This window comes from Rissa tridactyla, chromosome 10 (genome assembly GCF_028500815.1).
Source record: "Rissa tridactyla isolate bRisTri1 chromosome 10, bRisTri1.patW.cur.20221130, whole genome shotgun sequence".
Taxonomy (NCBI): Eukaryota; Metazoa; Chordata; class Aves; order Charadriiformes; family Laridae; genus Rissa; species Rissa tridactyla.
The window spans coordinates 23,211,250-23,225,309 of record NC_071475.1 but is presented as its reverse complement, the minus strand read 5'-3'; the positions used below and the strand labels follow the sequence as shown (position 1 = coordinate 23,225,309).

General features: G+C 48.9%; 1 protein-coding gene across 4 annotated transcripts in view; it reads right to left on the bottom strand.

Moving 5' to 3' along the window:
* FBLN2 (fibulin 2) overlaps nucleotides 1-10,620 on the bottom strand; it is a 121,276-nt gene extending 110,656 nt beyond the window's left edge. Inside the window, exon 1 of one of the 4 annotated variants that reach the window (XM_054216447.1) lies at nucleotides 10,516-10,620. The gene's annotated coding sequence lies outside the window, so the exon portion shown is untranslated. Of the gene's footprint in view, nucleotides 1-1,506; nucleotides 1,673-2,023; nucleotides 2,109-10,515 lie in introns of those variants that run through there. The other 3 variants (XM_054216445.1, XM_054216446.1, XM_054216442.1) reach the window with 3 other exon arrangements.
* Between the last annotated feature and the right edge of the window lie 3,440 nt (nucleotides 10,621-14,060).

Sequence of the window (14,060 nt, the reverse complement as noted above, 5' to 3'; positions counted from 1 at the left end):
GACTTTTGGGTGATATTTTTACACCACCAGCAGCCCTATTAATGCTGGTGTAACTGTCTTCAAAGTGATTTTGAAAGTCTCCATTTGGGAAAAGGAACAGTTAAAAGACCCTTTTTTGGCCCCTGTAGGCCCCCTTCTGCCATTAGGGGAAAACCTTTCATATTATAAATTTTCATCTGTTCCACTGATAAGGGCGTTTTGTGCCCAGAAAGCTGTATCTTTCTCAGATAATTTTACACCCATTAACCACATACCATAAAATGTAGTTTTTCTTGTTAAATGCCAGTCAAATCAAGTCATAAGTAAAGCCACGTTTATAGGATGTGCCCATAGCCTCCCTCTGCAACTGAAAGGACGAGGATGCCTAAAACAAAGATGTTCCACGAGGAGGAGCAGGAAAGGAGAGGATTCAGGTGTGGATGGTCTGTTAGAAAACCACAGGAACAGATACAGCCTCAAGCACCACCTCTCTACTCATCACCTATGGGTGCAAAGAAACAAAACTCAGTACTAATATATCTCAGCAATAACAAGACCTTTTCCTTCAGGCTTAGAGAAAAAGCATGGCACCAGTAAGCTCAAAGGACCTCCCTCGCGGGTGGTACAGACAATGTGCCCAACCCCACCTCCTCTGGCCTTGCTCCCCGCGGGTGGCTCAGCTCTGGGCGGACCGACCGGCTCCAGCACAAGCCTTTGAGTGACAAGAGATAAGGTGAGGGGAGGTGTGGGGGCAGAGAACAGGCTGGCTCTCACGCAAGCCCCCAACACGCCGTGAGCGTTTCTGCTTCCAGGGGCCGATTTCTCCACCGATCCTGCAAGCCTGGTCCCCCAAATCTCCCCAACACAGCCCCCTGCCAGGGCAGCAGCGCCTCAGCGTTCGCACCCAGCACCGCTCACTCCAAGAATCCACGCAGACCAGCAAAAACAGGCAGAAAGCATTTCTCTCGGTTATCCCACGTACTTTCTCCTCTTCCTTTCAAACTTCCCGTTGGTTTTCGTTAAGCTCACATGAGGCGAGCAAGCCTGCACAACTTGGAGAACGCATTTATGGAACAATTTTGCCAGATTTCCCCCCACCTCCAAATGACATTTGATTTGCAAACACTCCCACCGAACCGCAGGCTGCTCTCGCCTCCACCCAGGGAGTTGTTTTCAATAAAGCAACAGCTCTGAAACATCTACAGAAACTTTTTTTTTCTTTGACAATTTGCCACTTTCAGAACGCCACCAAAAAAATTAAAAAGAAAAGGAGAAAGAGAAAACAGCGTAAGGAACCGTTTGCCTATTTGTCCCAGGAGCCGGGAAAGGGCTTTGGATCGCGTCCCCCGCACCGAGGGGCTGCAGCCGGCTCCGCTCCGCCCGGACCGGCACCGGGACCGACGGGCGTCCCGGGACCTCCCGCTGGGCTCCGCGGGGCCGGCTCGGCGCCGCACCTCCGCGGAGCGGGGCGCCGGGGGCTGATCCGCGCCCGCGCTGCCCCGCCGCTCCGCCACCGCTCGCACTTACCGCCCCGCTCCGCGCCGCGCTGCTCCGCTCCGCGGGGGAAGGGGCAAGGGGACCCCGGGAGCCAGAGGGAGGGGCCGGAAAGCTGCGGCGGGGCTGACCGGCGGCGCGGGGTGTTTGGCTAACCTGACACCGCGGGCTGCCGCCGCACCGCGCTCCGCTCCGCGGCTGCCCGGCCTCAGCGCCGGCCGGCCGGGAGGCGAGTGCCCGCCGCCCCGGGGAGCCCGCGGAGCGGGGCTGGACACGGAGAAACAATGAGATCGGCTTTTCTGTAAGGCTCACGTGGGGGAGAAAAGTCTGCATCCTGGTGCCTGGGGGTTCCAATTAAAAAGGAAAAAGTGGGGGGGTGAAAGCCGAGCCCCACGCCTGCCGTGGGGCAGAGGTGCCTTACCGCCTGGGTTTGCCCAGGTTAAGCCCCCTCAGTCAATCAAAGGTGGCTTCGAAATTGTGCTAAGAAGCGCTTTTAATTTTCTTTCCATCCCACTGCTGCTTACTGAGATCTAAGTGGCCCCAAACTTACCTCGCCGTAAGCCACCACGGAAGCATATGGTGACTTTGATCCTAATCTTTACATCAAGAGGGTCCAGTTGCTACATTTATATGACAATAGAGACTGTTTATAGAGAGCCATCCTGGTATAAATTAGAGACAAGTCCCTGGGAAGAACAAAGTCACTGCAGCACTATGTCATCGAGAAAACATCCCTCAGAGAGCCTTAAGAATAACCCGGGGTGCCTTCTCCCCGCCAGGCAGCAGGGACATGCCTGCAAGCGCCTCCAGCGCCCTGGCTCGGTCAGAAGGAGCCGGTCTGGCCCTGGATGTAGAACTCTGGGACCTCCCTTGGGGCACCAGGCTCAGCTCCCCTCTGCATTTCTGCCCCTTCAGCACAAGCTGTTTCCAGCCCTCACCCTGGCTGTAGGGCCAGCCCCAAACCTCTGCAACAAGCCCCAGGGCAGGCGGCGAAGGGAGACCCAGCTGGGCTGTTTGCACCCTGCCAAGCTCCTCTGTCTCCTCGGGCATTCAGTTACGGGTGGAGAAGACCGATCAAACACCCAGCTGATGGGTGTAGCAGAGCCACCGTGGTCTGGCTGCTGGCTTTGCCTTTCCCAGCAACCACGGGACGGAGCAGCGTTTACTGCTGCATTCAGAGGTGGTGGCTCCCCACAGCACCTGGTCACCTTCTATCGCTGCCACCCTGGGGGAGAGGTTCCTCGTCACACCCTCCTCCTCCTGTGCTCTCCTCTCCTCCTCGTCGCAAACGCAGCTCAGCCCAGTCCATGACAGTAAAAATGCAACATTATCAGAGAAACTTCTGGGCTGCCTCTGACTTTCAGCAGCTCCCATTCACAGACAAGTCTGAAATCTGCACAGACAAAATGTGCGTACAATTACGGAGAAGTAGCAGGGTAAGAGTTTCCATTTCTGAATAATGTGGTATCCTGTCTCTGACACAGCCAAAGCTTGGGAAAGTGGGACTGTCTTATTGTGTGATGTTGCAGTGCATGTGGGGAAGGGGTTTGCTGCCGATCGCTGCTGGACACCCGCAGGGCTAGACCAACTATACAAAATTATTGTGTAACTTTACCCAGAGAGAAAAATGCTATTTACTTTGTGAGGAAACAATCAACCCTCCAAAACTGATCCTACACAGTCTTGACTTCCATCAGAAGGCAAAAAGAAAGCATAGAGAGAGCAGAGGACTCTGATTTCCCTCTACTTCTGCAAACATGCGATGTGAGCACTGCTGCTCTGATACGGTCTACTGGAATCATCTGGTGACAGCCCATGAGTGCCACTTGCTGTCACCCAGCTGCGCCATGAGCAGATGGGAAGCAACAGAGCCAGCAGTAACGCTTCATCTGGGCTTTGCACGTTAGGTTTGTGGCTGAGCTGGGAGTGAGCCCCTGTCTGCCAGCTCCACACCCTGGGCTCCGAGTCACGCGTGTTTGAGGAATACCAGGAGAGACCACTGGAGTCAGCGCCCAGACTGTAATAAAACTGATACGGGAATTACAGGAGACTCCCAAAATCACTCCAGCAGTTTCTGCTGTTGAAGCCGTGATGGCCTCGGCAAGGAAAAGTCTGTAGGTAGGGGTATAATCTCTCATCAGACCAATTGACACACATGGAAAACACTTAAGAAGCTTTCAAGCACACAAATCCATCCTCAGATCTAGGAAGGGGATGCAAGCTGCACCCCTCATTCCGTTAGATCTTCAACTTGAGGTTTCCTCTCCCTGAAACACCCATTGACTGTTATCACCATTTTTGCTCCACCAACACAACCAACACAGGCAGAGGCAGCAGGAGATCCTGACAGCCAGGCACGTTAAAGACAGAAGTTAAAAATCTTGTCACCCCTTGTACAATAGCATTTCCAACGCCCTTGCTATGCCCAGAGCTGAATATGTAGCAATGGCGGGCTTCAGGAGGAAACAACCACAGACTTGGTGTTTGTTGGTGCACCTTTGGAAGGAGAAAGCTGGGAGGAACTCCTGCACAGGGGGCTCGGTCTTGTGTCCAGCAGCTGAGGATTGAGCTGAAGGAGACCAGTGGCACTGTCAGAGTGGATAACTGTGACGCAGACTGTAACCTACTCTGCCAACGATTTCCTGGCATATCACCAGGACAAATCAATTCATCCCTCTACATATCATTGTAAAACAGCAATAACCGATACAACATAGCCCCAGAGGACTGTAGAGGATAGAAACGCCTCAGCACAGCAGAGCGAAATGATGTTAAGAACCTGCCAGCTCAGCTCTGCTATACCTCACCACAACACTACTCACCTGGGTAATCCCAGGAAGTCCTAAACCTAAATTGAAAGTTGGGATTCCTACACTGGTCCCCAAGCAGTGCTTTCACTCAATTTGCCTGAGTAAAAATATGTCTCAGAAATACAGTAACTTTTTTAACATTATAAGATCCCTTAAAATATTTGGCTTTGGCTCCAAGTGATACTGAAGAACTAATACATCTAGGATTTCATGAAGTGAAGCTAAATGGAAATATCCATCATATCTGAATGAAAGAAAACTGACAAAAACCCATTGTTTGGGGACTGAAAGGGTAAGGCAGGCCGTGTGAATCCACACAAGATGCAGAGCAGCCATCGTTACTGGTGGGATTAGCACGTACCCACTCAGGGACTAGCTTTGGAAAGCAAAACCAACTCTTTGGAAGTCTGACTTAAAGAGGAAAAATGTTCCTTTGAACTTTCATTCAGCCATTTTTTGCATCTCAAGCACTCCTGAAACTCTGAGCTCTGCACTGGGCATCCAAGGGGAGAGGGGTAGCACTGCCTCCTTCCAAGAGACAGGCAGGAAACCTGGACACATAGAGAAGCCTCTGCACACGGTGTAGTTAGTCCTTGAGAACTTGGCCCACTTAGAAGCAACTGGAGCTTTTCCAAATAAAAGCCCCAAAGAAGAGGAACCAAATGAGGGGAGAGAAAATGTGACATTTCGGAACTGCAGAGCTAACACAAAAAAAGCCTTTAGCATTTAGCAACAATTTCCTAATTGCAGGCCGGTGGGAACCACGCCACCAGCATCCTCTACTCCTTTTTTTCCTGCCACTGTAAATTGTAGGAACTCTTTTGCCACATCTGTTCCATGACTCTCTCTTCCACATGGCTATGGCATTCCCACTTTAAAGCAGTGCTACTCTGGTTGAATAACCACGGAGCAGGGCTGAACAACTGTCAAGCGTGGGCAGACTCAGACTGAAATATTTTCTCACATGTCCTCATCCAACCACAGTTTTTCAGAGTTTGGGAAGATGTCACAAAGCAACAGAAAACAATGCCTACTTGGCCAAAGTCAGGCCATTCAACAGCATGCCTTTTATTGCAGTGTACAGCTGAGAAACCTAAGAAACGTATAGCTCACACAGGAGAAGCTTTTAGCAGACGTTGCTGCTTTGAAATACCAGAGAGTCAATATTCTAACACGTTTCAAACAAGAGAAAAATTGCACCATTTATAGGCTAGCCCACTCCAAGCAAATCAATTACAATATATGTCCACCCTGAACCCAGTGGAGAAAAGCTCATACTGTTCTGGAGGTTTCTGATCACCAGGACTTGCAAAGATTTGCCGTGACCTGCATGGTTGAACTCTTAACAGTGGCAAGTTAAAGAAACAGCTTTACAAGAGAAGATTCCTGCGGTGCTGGATGAATGCAGTGTGAAAAATACCTACTCGGGCAGTTTAGGAGGAAAACAGCATCGCCCTTTCTTTATCATCAGCCAGTTTTTCTGCAGGTATTTGGTCAAATTCAATACTCTGCTGTACCCATTCAGTGCCCTTGGGGGAAATAAAGTCGTACATGTGAAACACAGTAAAGCATAATTCTTTAAGCAAGGAGCAAGCGTGCCCTACAGTGACTTGCTGTTAATTTAATGTACTGACAAATGAAGAGCACTTATAAGCAGCATTTGATAAGGTATTCTCTCAGATTCCAATATTTTACTGCAAGTGTCTGAGAAATGTACCCAAATCTAAGATCAAAGGGCTCCACGAGACAAATGGCAGGAAAATTATCTTCATCTTAGAAACTATTCCTTGTTCTCAAACCTTTTCACCATCAATAAGCATGCAAAGGAAAGCGTGGCTCTCAGAAATCAGCACTCTGATGCCAGCAAATGTCGCCTCGTCAAGGAACTTGGATTGGAAATGCTGCCGAGACAAATCCTCTGCCAAGGGGAGCTCTTCCTTTACTCCATGCCACAGAAACAGGTATAACATGCCCTCTTCCAGGGCTTGTTACCTTCATTTCTGTCACATGTAAAGTTCCCAAGAAACCCCAGGTGAGCACGTCAGACGCACTTTAGTTTGGACTGATTTCTGATTACGCAGTAGTGGCTAATATCTGACACCCACCCAAATGTGCAGTGAGCGGGCAGAGTTGCGTTTTTCCCCCGCCACTGCTGTTGGCATCACCCAGTTCCTCCTGGCCATCCCAGTTCCTCTCACAGGATCTTCTGTACCTGAACATTTTGTGAGTAAGGACGTCGAGGATGCAATTGAAACAACAAGTTTCTTTTTATCGTTTTCTCTTTTGAAAGAGTTCAGTATTGACCTTGAAAGTCTTCAAAAAACACATGAAGCTTTAGCTCTTTTTGTGGTGGACAAGCTGACTAATGCAGACTTTTAAAATGCACTTCAGATTTGCTGGGGCAAATTGTATGTAGGTTGTAAACAAAACAAAAACAAATATCCAAGATAAGAATGACCGCCAACATGCTGCATCATGTGAAGCTACCCTCCAAGAAATGCTTCGCGTTACAATTCTGAAACATGCTCTTAATTTAAAAAGGATAACAGTATTGAAATGTCATTTCAGCAGAACATTACAAATATTTAAGGTTGCCAACTAGGACCTAGAGCCCACGGGCTTGTTCTGTGTGGGCTCTTTTTATGTGAGTTTTTGCACCCACATACAGCTCCGCTAACGTCAGCAGGGTTCTCTGTGGGTGCAGAGATCTGTCAGCACTGCACCCAGCCTCGCTGGATATAGCAGGAGGTAGGACGGCAGGAGAGCAGCCAGTGTGAAAGCCAGGATGGCTACAGGTTGCAAGAAGAAATAAGCAAGGGGAAGGCTGGCAGCCAGACCCTGAGCAGGGCTGAAATGCCCTGTGAAGCTGTGCATGCTCTGCATTGCTGTGCTTCTAAGGAGCCACTCCAGTTTGCAAAGTCTGGAGTCCTCTTACAGTTTTGTCCCATATTGGTGCACGGAACAAATTAATGTCACAAGACAGTCATTCGGCTGGAGAGCACTTACTGACAGGGCAAATAGGTGACAGAGCCCAGAGCAATCAGAGCAAAAGAGGAATTACAGATTAGGGCATCTCCCAAAGGACGTCGACTGAGCAACTGGCAGGCAGCAAAACCAGGAGAGGGACCAACAGTGAAGGAAGCAGAGGGCCCCTGTTTGGTGACATTGGACCATTGCTTCTCCCGGTCCAGGTCCAGTTAGGATTTTAGGACACGGGCGCAGAGTGCTCTCAAGGGACAGGACTGCCACTGCTCTGCAGCCCGAGCAGCAGCCCCACCAGCCGCACAGCGAGGAGGAAGGGCAGCAGCCACCTGCCAGGGAACGAGAAGGGCTGAAATCGGGGAGGCTGCAGGGACATGCAGCCAGCCCCAGGCAGAGCGGTGGGGAGAACTTTAAGCTCTCCCTTAAGTTTCTGTGGGCTTTTTTTTTTTATAATCCCTTGCCCTTTTAGTGCAAGCAAAGACTTGCCAGGCTTTTAACCTGAAGTAAATTGTATCTTCTGTCATTCCTTTACTTAGCTATTTAGTTTACATACCTCCCAACTGCTGAATTTTACCTGCTCATCTTCTACAGCCAGGAGCTTTTCCCTTTGTGCAAATATTTCTGCTCACAGCAGTGTGGTGGCTCATATATATATGGCCACTGTAAAACTAGTAGTTCTTCTGTTTGCTTCCAAGACAAGCATGTATCCATCTCCTGCTGCAGTATCTTGTAGCCGTCAGAAGGAGCTGCTCCTGCTGGAGTCAGCGTCTCGTGCATGCTGCCTGCGCCACAGAACTCCCAAAAGTGGCCTATGTGTGTTTGCCTCGGCACAGACAGCCCTGCAGGCAGGTTCTTGTGCACTCATATTTCTGCTCTTGTAAAACCTGGGGTTCAATCCCATGTCCACAACATTAGTTCTCTGGATGCTTTTTACACACACCAGCCTATGCAGGATACCCTTCTTTCCTTTCCAAACTATACGTTAATTTTGTAAAGGTTTCATTCTGGGCGTGAATGTTCCCATCTAAATTCCAATCTCAAGCTCGTCATCCCCATAACACACTCCATTACTAACCCAAAATGAGAAGATTGTGTCTTCATCCCTGAAATGAGGTACGATTTCCATCTGCATTTCACTGCACGGCAAGTACCATTTCCCAAGTTTCTGCTTTGCTATCTGGAGCTGCCCACTGCCTTTGCCCACTCCCGAAGTTACCAGAAAATTGCCAGAAACATACAGCCCTTCAAAACCAGGCAGAATCATAAATAAGAGTACTTCTGTCTCATCTCTAGCACTCAACAAATGCAGAGGGAAACACTGTTTACACCTTCCGCAGTTCTCCACTCTGCAGCAGGATCTCAAATCCTTGCGGCACTTTACATCGCCCTGTTAATGGAGGCTGCTGCTTTGTCTCATCTGCTCCAGATGCTGGGCGTCACTCAGCCCTCACGCAGGACGCGCACCCAGGAGTCCGTTCTAACCAGCACCTGAACTTTTGTGAGGAGCCTGGTGTAACCCCAGCCACAGTGACATATAAGACTAAAGCAGAGATGGCCGCTCCTGATGAGAGCTTTCCAGCTCGGCCCGCACAGGCAGAGACCCGCTGCCAACGGGTGCGGGTCACTGGCAAGAACCTGTTCATTTGGGAGGTACAGCATGGGCTCATTTGACAAAGTGTGTCAACCCTTTTAATTACTTGACATAGATCATTGTTTTCCTCTGGTGGATGGCTGAAATAAAAATGTTTGCATTGAGGCCAAGAATGCCGAGCCCAACCCCTAGTAACATCCTGCGTTCGTAATAAATACCTACGATACAAATAAACCACCCAAAATGGCTATTTCCCCAGATGTCACAAAGTTAACGCGTACGCAAGTTGCTGTTTGACGCTGCCTGCTATTCTGAAGAAGCATGACGGGCAATTCCTTGCCGTAATACCTTTCAGTAGCTATTAAAAGCCATTATCACTAAAGTACCCAAGAAGCTGCCAGAGCTGTGACACACTGCCAGGCTCTGCCCCCAGTAACACACCAACGTAGGGAGGGACATGGTACAGCCTGCTTTTACCACTCAGTCTGTCTCTTGATCCCACCAGGCGGTGGTGGCCACCAGCACAGAAAACTAATTTTCAATTTTTTCCCTCCAAAGCGATTCTCTAGTAAAAGCACCAGCCTCAGGCTTTCATCACCTTTTCCACAGAAAACTAACCTTATGTTAAAATAAACCAATTGGGTTAGAAACTAACCTACTAGAAACTAACCTATTAGTATGCAATTGTCATTGCTGATTTCCTTGCTTGTTTTAAAATGCAAATGATCCAAAGAAACAAGTAAAATTGTGTTTTGACTGCTGTGGGGAAACGGGTGACTGTCACCAAGTGCTAGCAGACCATTCTCTCCTCCAGTCAGGAACAAGGCCTCATATTAGAGGCTTCCCAAATTGGATAAGGTGTGGAGCTAATAAAAACTTGAATCAGCCTAGAGACCTGATGATTAAATCTTGGAAAGCTGAAGGCCATGTGAGCCGGTTAGTACTGCCTTCTACTGTGGTGGATCTCTAACAGCATGTGAAAGTTATCATCTAGTGAGGCAAAACATCCCTGTTGTTGGGCAGCGCAGACACACAGCTAGCCAAGTTCTTAGCAAAACCATCTCATGAGCCCCGCAGGGACTATTTGGAGATGTCATCCTGCGCAAATATACCTAGTTCACACAAAATCATCTCAGCTCAAAGTTAAAAAGTAGTCCAAATTTTACCTGCTCTGGAAAATCCGACTGATTCCTTTTTTTTTTTTCCACCGTAGCTGAAACTGCAGCTTTGGAGCTGGATCCCTGCAATAGGCATCCACACACAGCACATACTTCTTTGCTGAATTTATGGATGTTGTTGTGTAGGAAAGTAACAAGGCTGTAATGCTATGTGGCCCTGGTTAGTTCATCCTCAAAGGCCAACTCATGATTGCCTTGGACGTGGTTCTCCTGTTACTACTGAAGGGAATAGATGACCCTATAAAACAGACAGCAGCAACGCCCCTTTCACAGCTGTCTCCAGTTTCTCTCCTGAAATTTGGCTGGGTGTTTTCTTCTAGATTCAGAACACAGATGTAAACCGTTTAGGGATATCCCTATATCCCTGTTTCTCCTTAACGATACCAGAGAGAATGAAAAATGTGGCCCATTAGTTTTATAACCATCAGAAAGAAAAAATAAATAAATAGAAAAAAAGTCCCCTCTACAGTGAGGGTCTGACCTGCAGCAGCCTGGTCTGTTTTCTCCACGCGTTACAGTTTCTGGGGAAGTGTTGTTCTGAAGAAATTTTCAGGCAGCGATGGGCAGATCCCCAGCTGCCCACAGATCCCACTCTGGTAGTCTCCAGTGTCAGCCATGATGAGCCTTTGCAGGGAAAAGAAATGGTTACAGAAAGAAGATTGTGTTTTCTTTGTTTTGTTAGGATGAGATCTTTAAACTGGGATTGCCAAGGCACTATGGCTGCTCATCAGAAAGGCCCCGCTTACCTGTGTTACCTGCTCACCTTCTGGGCTTTTCTGAAATAGCTACAGCTGGCCCATGCTTTGCCCTTGCACAGGGGAGAGGGAGAGGCAAAAATCTGGAGTCTGCACCTCGACCCTGTGCAAACTTCTGCCACCAAAGAAGGAAGGAGGATCCAAATTTTCCCCAATTTTAACACAAAGCAGGTGTTGCGGGGAGGAGAGGTGACTGTGTGGCTTCCAAAGGCCCTGTTCACATGGGGAGCAGGTGAGCCCTTAGAGAGACAGGGCTGCTCTTGCAGGAGTCCTTCTCCATCCCCAGCACCTCGTGTGTGGCCAAATGGGGACTGGACTCCTTGCTGCAGTCCCACCTACACAGGTGGCAAACCTGGGGGAGCAGGGGTGCCAACCGAGACAGGCCTCAGCTCTGTGTAAGAAAGCGGGGAACTAATTAACAAAGGGAAAACACGTGAGCACAGCTTATGGCCACCTGAGGAGGAGAGGAGGGTCTGCCAGGAGCCGGCAGGCCTCCGACCCCGAGGGAGAGTTTCAGACCAGGGAAAAAGGGACAAGCAGAGGAACGGTCTCCCAGGATGAATGAGTTGCACTTACAACTCCTGCTGTATAAAATAACAGAAACAGCAGTGGGGAGAGCCGCAGCAGCCCTCCCCGCCTCCTGGCACTCACTGTTGGGTCAGAGTGACCTTGTGCTTGTGCTGCGAGGAGGCTGGCAGGGGATGCAAAGCATTTTACCTTCTCTCTCGGCCCTGCGGCCATTGCTGTGTGCGTGGGACTGCACAGCATTTAGGGTAGCTGATGATTACCTGGTGTTTGCCATTAAGCCCTACCGCCTGCTGGCTTTCCCAGCACAGGATCCCGCCAGCTCTTTGGGAAGGAGGCATTAGAGCTTTGGCAGAGCCCCTGCAGGCTCTTGCTCATTCAAGCGACCACAAGAACCTTGCCCAGGAGCAAGGCCACACTGGGTCAAATCAAACGCACATCCAGCCCAGTATCCCGTCTCCAGCGGACAAGAGGAGATGCCCACAAAAGCAACCACGTAACACATTTCCACTAATATTCTCCCACCTTCTAACGACATTCATCTCAGGGGCCTCCTCAGCCAGAGGTGGACCCTCTGTGTGGCAGCTTTCATGACCGTGTCCAGTCTTTTCTTGCAGATGGTAAAAGACCCCGAGGGCTGACTGTCCCGTGGGGCAGTTTCCCAAGTCTGCTCCCCTCCACGTGGCTGCTGCTCCGCCGGACCTTCTGAAGTTTCCCTACCAGAGCTCCCTGTTGCCTTTGCCCACCATGGCCCATGGAGACGCCGGCCATGACACACAGCCCCACGCGTTGCTCTCCGCTTTTGAAACACCTTTGGAGCAGCAGAGCGTCTGTTGCCTCTTATTGTTTCCACACAAAAAAAACCAACAGCCCCTTTTCCTTGCTTCTCCCTGTACCGGGTGCCTGTGAGAAGGCGGTGGCGCTGCAGAGCCTCTGTGAGGGAGCCCAGGGCTGCCCCATACCAGACACGGCCGGTTCCGGCTGGTTCCAGCCGCCTCAGCCCCTCAGCGAAGCTGAGGCAGCGCCAGGGAGAGGTGGTTAAGAAAGGTTAAAATGCCACACAGCCATGAGGAAAAAATGTGTTAGAAACAGCCCTGAGACATCCGTGAGAGATGAGGAGGAGGAATGTGTTTTGGTTTTTTTGTTTCTGATCATCTCTGGTTTAATCGGCAGTAAGTTAAATTCATTTCCCCAAGACTGCAGTGCTAATAGCTTCTGTAAGAGGAAGCACCAGTCACCTAGAACTAGGAAAAGATAATGAAGATTTCCCTCTTAAGCGTTATCTCCATAAAGCAGCATAAAACACGATAGTTGGAAGTTATTGCCGTAAATAGAAAACCTCATGATGTTTGTGGCGAGAGAAGCCGCCGCTCCGCAGGATTTCGGATGAAGCCAACCCGATGGCGGGTGCCCCTGGAGCCTGCACCTCCGTCTCGCCTTTAGTCACACCACTGTTGAATTTCACCCCGAGGTGGTGCCTGCGAGGTGTGGCTAATCCCTTATTTATCTTTCAGGGGAGCTGTGGTGTTTAATCAGAGCTTGGGAACAGCTCGGAGACCCTCCAGAACCAAACCCTGTGGCAGAGAAGGTCACGTTTCCATCCCTGCACCCAGGCATCGCCTCACATTTAGAAGTTTTCCAGCAGAACTCTAACAGTTTCCGCATGAGGTTCAGAAGGCCTAAATTAAAGCTTGCAGTTATTTCAGAAATTATTTTTTTTTTTTTTTTAAATGAGACATATCTGTGCGCAAAGCACTTTGCAGAAAGTATGTGTGGGTTTGAGGAGTGGGAGAGAGCTGTGAATAGATTCGAGTTCTTCGGCAGTTACCAAAAGGCTGCTTGAGATGCAAATTCATCCTTAGCCCTTAGTACTGAGATCTTAAAAACACGTGGAGGCCTGAGCTGATATTGTCTTTTTTATTTTGCGTAGACCTTTATCTTCAAATAATAAACCGATGCTTTGGCTTATGCAAGGCACTGCCGAAGAGGGAGAGAGAATGTCTTTTATCATCTACGCTGTTGTTATGTGGCATCAACACAGCATTTAATAAAAAGCATCTTGATATAATAATAGTTTAAAGTTTGTTTTCCAAACAAAACTGTTGTTTGCCCATAGTAATGTAAATTTGCAGTTCTCCTTTACACTTCACAGATGACAAGAGAAAAAGATTTTAAGATCTCCCCAAAGGAGAGATTTAATTGTAAAACAAAGCACTAAGTATGACATTTAGCTGAGCTTGTAAAGGCTCCAGTAATTAAAAGAGACCAAAACATATGGTGCACTTCATAAGGGTGGTTCATATGAACTCCCAAACTGAACCTTTTTGGTTACAGAGGAGAAACAGGAAAATACAGCTATTCTTCTCAATCTTGAATCATAAAAGAAGCCTTCGCTTTAGTCCTGGTGAAGCAGGAGTGGCACTCCCCTTTTAATTCAGTTAATCTGCAGGAGAATGATTTCCTTTCATCTGCTAAGCAAGATATGAGCTAGTTGTGATCTGTTAATGCATTTACAACATGATATGTGGGAAGGAAATTGTCATTAGTGCCTTGTAATAGTCTGTCAGCTGATGGCAGCGCATGACAGTGCCACCCTTCAGCAGGAGGAGAAGTGTCACATAATCAGCACTTACGTCACACTTTGGGCACCCTCTCTAATCGCAAATGCTAGGTAAAATTTCAGAGATGTTACAGATGTAATATGGACCATAAGAAAACCTTTGTCAGCAGGGTCTTTAACAGGCCG